Below are 5,426 nucleotides of genomic sequence, written 5' to 3'. Positions count from 1 at the left end.
GCCCGACGACCAGCCGGGGTTGAGTAAAGCGTTACGTGCAGGGATTTACCAAGAACAGGCTGAATTCCTTGCGTGATAAAATAATGGGGCTCTCTGCGGACAAGGCAAAAACCACCAAGAAATATGGAGAAAATTAATAATACGGGAAAGAGATGGGTGACGGTCACCGTTGATGGCGATGCCTCAGTGTGATGCATCTACCTAAGATGAGTGACATCACGTGAGCAAGACGTGCACACCGGCCCCCACCCTTTTGTTCTGCACATCAGCTGTAAGCCACACTGTACTGCTCGGCCCCGTTCTGAGCTCTATAAATCGCACCAACCCCCTCCCTCGTTCCACCACACCATTGCCATCCCCTTCGTTCCTCTCGCCTAGCCTCCTCGATCACACCAGCACAGCTAGCTGCCTCGGCTTCTCGCGTTGCATACATACGTCAGTAGAGGCCATCCATCGAGTAGCTAGTGAGGAGGGAAGAAATGGTTAGTGCGTATATACTCTGTTATTAATTTCTCCATCATCGTTCTTGTGTGTTGATTCGCGTATCATCTCCTTCGCATCAGCACACATGCTACAAGCAGTTTAAGCAGTTTATTTTCCCTGAAATTCCCGGAATAGCTAGGTTTCATTGATGCATGGAACATTTATAGGAGAGAGCTTGTAGTAGAATGACACTGTCAACTAACAGTATCTCTCTCGATCGATGGTTTTGGTTGCAGTCTGCGAACGACGGCGACATGAAGATGAGGGCGATCGTCGTGGAAGGAGGGGAGATGAGCGCGCGGACGCCGAAGCAGGACAAGTGCTGCGAGTACACGCTCGACGGCTCCGTCGACATCAAGGGCCGGCCGGCGGTCAAGGGGAGATCGGGAGGATGGCTTGCCGGTGCTCTAATCCTTGGTATCATTCTGCTGTTCAACCTTTCCTGCCCTAGTTTTGTCCACACAAAATCAAGCTACCGAAAGGAAGTTAAAGAAGAGGATTTTTTTTACGTCGTGGGCCTCCGGTTACCTCTTGAAACGTCATGCATGCGCGAGTCACTCTGAAGTGCTGCTCCTCGAAGTGGCGGTAGACACCCGGTCCTTTTGTTTATGCGTGATTCTGCATGCCGGGGTGACATCGGCCATGCAACGCCCGGAACTGGGGGGTTCCTGGTCACGGGAAGGCTGCTTGGACGCATTACTAGCGCCATATTTTAGCTAGATAGGGGTGATCATTAGGGGATGGAGGTCCGCCATGATCTATCTAGCAATCGATCTGTACCGTCTGTAGCTAGCAGTGATGTGTGGCTGCCATAAGCTAGTACTCTCAATAGCTTGCTACTAAAACTAAAGCGATCGATCGATGTGCTTTGGCTGTCCGGCCGGTTCTGCATTGCTTTCAATGGGGAGTGCCGAAAGCCGAGTTTCCCCGTACTGTTTGTGGGTGCTTGTCGATCACCTTTTTGCCGGTACTATGTGTGTTCGCTGACGTCTGTCGATTAGCCATCAGACCGGCCGTACTTGACACGCCGTGGAAAGGCTTGTTGATGATCAGTGGAAATCGATTTCGTTTGGGAAAAAAAAAAGGAGGAAGATTGTAGTGGAAATCGACGTGCTGACGGTGGTGGGGGTTTTTTTTTTGTATGTGGTGCTGCAGTGAACCAGGGCCTGGCGACGCTGGCCTTCTTCGGCGTGAACGTGAACCTGGTGCTGTTCCTGACGCGGGTGCTGGGGCAGAGCAATGGCGACGCCGCCAACAACGTCAGCAAGTGGACGGGCACCGTGTACATGTTCTCCCTCATCGGCGCCTTCCTCAGCGACTCCTACTGGGGACGCTACAAGACCTGCGCCATCTTCCAGGCCATCTTTGTGCTCGTAAGTCGCACACGTATATATATGTACATTCGTCGACCTGCCAATCTACCGATTTTCGTGTGTCAGAAAGAGTTCTCCATCGATCTGCCACCAATCTACCGATCAGCGTGTGTCGGAAAGAGTTTTCACGTTGCCAGCGACGACGTACGGCTCTATATACCGGCAGTCCCCTGTTTCTACTTTGTCCGTGCCTAGCTTTGCTACAGGATTCATTGGTTCCTGTGATGTACACGTGCAAGCAAACACACATGTTCTTTGTATGTACCTACAATACAAAGGCTGCAATCATCCGTATAAAGCACGCACAGTCTCCATTTCGTTCGTCCGCATGGAAAGCTGAAGTGGGCGGTTCATAGATCAGTTTGTGCACGGTGGCGGGAATGCGGATCCATGCATGGACCAAATACATCATTGTTGTGTACTCCGCACGTACATCGATCAAAGATTACACGGCCGGCTGACTAGTGGCTGTCACGCTTGCTTGCTGCAGGGCCTCGCGCTGCTGTCGGTGTCGTCGCGCCTCTACCTAATCAGGCCGGACGGGTGCGGCATGGAGCACGCGCCCTGCGGCCCGCACTCCGGCAAGGAGCTGGGGATCTTCTACATCGCGCTCTACATGATCGCCTTCGGCAACGGCGGGTACCAGCCCAACATCGCCACCCTGGGCGCCGACCAGTTCGACGAGGACGACCTCGCCGAGGCGCACTCCAAGGTCTCCTTCTTCAGCTACTTCTACCTCGCGCTCAACCTCGGCTCGCTCTTCTCCAACACCTTCCTCAGCTACCTCGAGGACAAGGGCAGCTGGGCGCTCGGCTTCTGGGCCTCCACCGCCGCCGCCGCCGCCGCGCTCCTGCTTTTCCTCAGCGGGACGCTCCGGTACCGCTATTTCCAGCCCGGAGGGAACCCGATCGGGAGGATTTGCCAGGTCGCCATCGCCGCGGGCAGGAACTGGAAGGCGGGCGCGTCGACCGGAGTGGATTTGCCTGTACGAGGGCGACGAGAAGGCGGATGCCAGTGGCAGGAAGCTTCTGCACACGCAAGGGTTCAGGTACGTGCAGGTGCAGGCAGATACTACTATGCACGACGAACTGATCTCGGCCGCCGTGCACGGACAAATGCAATCTGACTCGAACCGCCTGCCATGCAGTTTCTTGGACCGCGCGGCGCACGCGGACACGGACTCCAAGCTCGGCGTCGGCGCGCGCGACCCCTGGAAGCTGTGCACCGTGACGCAGGTGGAGGAGGTCAAGAGCATCCTGAGGCTCCTCCCCATCTGGCTCTGCACCATCCTCTACTCCGTCGTCTTCACCCAGATGGCCTCGCTGTTTGTCGTGCAGGGCGCCGCGATGCGCCGCACCACCCCGTTCTCCGGCTTCTCCGTCCCGCCCTCCAGCATGTCGGCCTTCGACATCCTCACCGTCGCCACCACGATTTTCCTGTACCGCCGCGCCATCTGCCCGTTCCTGGCGCGGCTCACCGGCCGCCCGGCCGGCCCCACCGAGCTGCAGAGGATGGGCCTCGGCCTGGTCGTGGGTGCTCTGGCCATGGCCGCGGCCGGGACGGTCGAGCACTTCCGGAAGGCCAGGGCCGCCGCGGCGATGAGCAGCGACCTGCATATCATGTGGCAGGTGCCGCAGTACGCGCTGATCGGCGTGTCGGAGGTGATGATGTACGTCGGCCAGCTCGAGTTCTTCAACGGCCAGATGCCCGACGGGCTCAAAAGCTTCGGGAGCGCGCTCTGCATGATGTCCATGTCGCTCGGCAACTACTTCAGTGACGTCATCGTGAGCGCGGTCACCAGGCTCACCACGACGCGAGGGCGGTCCGGCTGGATCCCGGCTGACCTCAACGAGGGCCACCTCGACAAGTTCTACTTCCTGCTCGCCGTGCTGGCCGTCGCGGACTTCGCGGTGTACCTCGTGTGCGCGAGCCGCTACGGGAGCGGCAAGGTGGACGGGAGGAGCAGCGACGACGAGGAGGGAGCGGCCGGTCAGGTCACATCCCCGCCGGCTTACGCATGACCATCACCGGCCGGCCGTCGGGCGTCGTACGTATGCCGTTCTTGTCTTCTTGAGGTGGAGGCTGGCAGGCTGCAAATCTCGAGGGCCATTGGTTGACGGAGTTCTTCCATTGATGACGATAGCACAAGCATGGAGCGGGCACGGTGATGATATGACTAAAGAATAAGCACTAAAGCAGAACTAGCTACATACTACATGCTGCTGCATCATGCTCGTGTTTTTTTGGCCAATGTAACAACAGACCATGACTGTTACTGACCACGACTGTTCTTTCTATCATTGCGTGGTCTACAGTAGTTTGCTCATGCAAAATTCAATATTGGAGCTAAAAATTGGTCTAAATCAGCTGTAGTTGACCAGCTAGCTGGGTAAAAACTAGTTGAAGACTGGCAAAAAAAAAATTAGCACACCTATTAGTCATTCTTCTTTTTTTTGATGTACTTGAGCAAATTTAAGTTAAATTAAATTAACTAGCTAGTAATTAGCTCATAGCATCCAAACATGCCCCTAATATTACATATTTACGTATATCATATAAAAATAACAGATAATTCTTTCTGCTGTTCTCACTTACTCTTTGTCCGCCAATTACTCTCAACTTTCTCGCTTTGAATTTGAAACTGCAGAGCCTACATTGGCACCACACCAATTGTGTCATGGCTTGGCACCCGAGTGAAAGGATCTTGATGTCGCCTAGGAGGCCTAGAGGGGGGGTGAATAGGCCTGTAAAAATTCAACTCGAAACTCTGTTAGAACAGAGGGCGGCACTGGCGGCCTTATAGGGCGGCACTGCCGCTCTTCAAAAATAAAGCATACAGCGTTGATATTTCATATATAGTAACCTGACCCTCTCAACTGCTCAATTCTGCAAATTCAACTCGAAACTCTGTTAGAACAGAGGGCGGCACTGTCGGCCTTATAGGGCGGCATTGCCGCTCTTCAAAAATAAAGCAGATAGTGTTGGGATTTCACAGATAGTAACCTGGCCCTCTCAACTGCTCAATTCTGCAACAAAAAGACAAAATCCAGTTTGAAAACTGGATACCACAGAAATCTCACACAAGAGAGGATCGAGCTACCAAACCCTAACAACAGCTAGCAAAGAGTTGAACTAGCAAGAACACAAAGTGAAGCACGCGAAACACAAAATTTATCCCGTGGTTCAGCTCACCACCAAGGCTTGCCTAAGTCCACGTTGTTGAGGCATCCACAAAAGGATTGGCTCGCCACCAAGGCTTGCCTTGCCCTCGTTCTCAAATCAAGAGAATAAACTCTTAAAGTGAGGGGTAATTTCTTAGCTGCAGAATGAGGTTACAAACCTCCCAAGGCTGCCACATGAGTTGGCAAGCACAAGGGCGACACCTAGCCGGCTAGGAGCAAGCTCCAAGAGTAACAAACCCTAGAACCGTCGGCCAAACATGAACCAAATGCTCTTAGACTTTGGGAATTAGTGGATCTTCTCTCCAATCGAGTTTTGTTGCCTTTTCTCTCAAGTTTTGATGGTTGGAATCAAGGATTTGCTTGAGGGATGAAGAAGCAACAATGGAGG

At 53.7% G+C, this 5,426-nt stretch overlaps 1 pseudogene; it reads left to right on the top strand.

The window, feature by feature from the left end:
• Positions 1-348: 348 nt before the first annotated feature.
• Positions 349-4,435, top strand: LOC136477922 (protein NRT1/ PTR FAMILY 7.2-like; annotated as a pseudogene).
• Positions 4,436-5,426: the final 991 nt, after the last annotated feature.

This window comes from Miscanthus floridulus, chromosome 8, assembly GCF_019320115.1.
Source record: "Miscanthus floridulus cultivar M001 chromosome 8, ASM1932011v1, whole genome shotgun sequence".
Classification (NCBI taxonomy): Eukaryota; Viridiplantae; Streptophyta; class Magnoliopsida; order Poales; family Poaceae; genus Miscanthus; species Miscanthus floridulus.
This window is presented reverse-complemented; position numbering and strand designations above follow the sequence as displayed.